General features: G+C 52.5%; 1 pseudogene; it reads left to right on the top strand.

Annotated features, from left to right (window-relative positions):
- Nucleotides 1-221: 221 nt before the first annotated feature.
- On the top strand, nucleotides 222-934 carry LOC138378421 (N-alpha-acetyltransferase 10 pseudogene; annotated as a pseudogene).
- The last annotated feature ends 338 nt before the right edge of the window (nucleotides 935-1,272 follow it).

Below are 1,272 nucleotides of genomic sequence, written 5' to 3'. Positions count from 1 at the left end.
GCAGGTGTGATTAAGTTAAGGATCTTGAGGAGGTGATCCTGGATTATCTGGGTGGGTCCACTGTAATTACAAGAGTCCATATAAGAAGGAGGTATCTTCTGCCACCAACCCTGAGAACCCGGCCCCAGCCCCAGCCTCAGCCTGGGCCACCCTGGCGTCACTTTGAAGCACAGTGGCAGCTGACTGGGCATTCACAACCTGCTGAGACCCACGAGCCAGCCATGGTTATGAACATCCTCAGTGTGAGGCCAGAGGATCTGATGAACATGCAGCACTGCAACGTCCTCTTGCCTGCCTGAAAACTACCAGATGAAATACTACTTCTACCATGGCCTCTCCTGGCCCCAGCTCTCCTACATCGCTAAGGATGAGGATGGGAAGATGGCGGGGTACGTCCTGGCCAAAATGGAAGAGGACCCAGATGACGTGCCCCATGGACATATCACCTCACTGGCTGCGAAGCATTCCCACTGGTGCCTCAGCCTGGCCCAGAAGCTGATGAACAGGCCTCTCGAGCCATGATAGAGAGCTTCAAGGCCAATTACGTCTCCTTGCATATCAGGAAGAGTAACCAGGCTGCACCGCACCTCTATTCCAACACCCTCAACTTTCAGATTAGTGAAGTGGAGCCCAGATACTATGCAGATGGGAAAGATGCCATGCCATGAAGCAGGATCTCACCCAGATGGCTGACGAGCTGAGGCAGCACCTGGAGCTGAAGGAAAAGGGCAGGCACGTGGTGCTGGGTGCCACTGAGATCAGGGTGGAGAGCAAAGGCAATTCACTTCTGAGCTCTGGAGAGGCCTGTCGTGAGGAGAAGGGCCTGGCTGCTAAGGATAATGGTGGGGACAGCAAGGACCTCAGCAAGGTCAGTGAGACCCCAGAGAGCACAGATGTCAAGGACAGCTCTAAGGCCTCTGGCTTGGCCTCCTAGAGCCTACTGCATCCCATCCTCACCCCACGAGCTTTCACAATAAATTTCACGCCATGGCCCTGGGCGGGGGTGGGGGGAGGAGGGAGGTCATAGAGTTAAGGGTAGAGATAAAAAGGAGATATGACAATGGAACCAGAGAGCGGAGCCATGTGCTTTGAAGATGGAGGAAAGACCACAAACCAAAGGATGCAAATGGCCTCTAGAAGCTGAAAAAAGCAAGGAAATAGGTTCTCTCCTGAAGCCCCCAGAAGAAACACAGCCCCGCCAACACTGTGATTTTAGGCTTTTTATCACCATAACTATAATAAAATTAATTTATGTTGCTTTAAGCCACTAAG

The sequence above is a fragment of the Eulemur rufifrons genome, chromosome 30 (assembly GCF_041146395.1).
Source record: "Eulemur rufifrons isolate Redbay chromosome 30, OSU_ERuf_1, whole genome shotgun sequence".
In the NCBI taxonomy this organism is placed as follows: domain Eukaryota; kingdom Metazoa; phylum Chordata; class Mammalia; order Primates; family Lemuridae; genus Eulemur; species Eulemur rufifrons.
The sequence above is the reverse complement of the archived record's forward strand: the minus strand, read 5'-3'. Positions and strand labels throughout refer to the sequence as shown.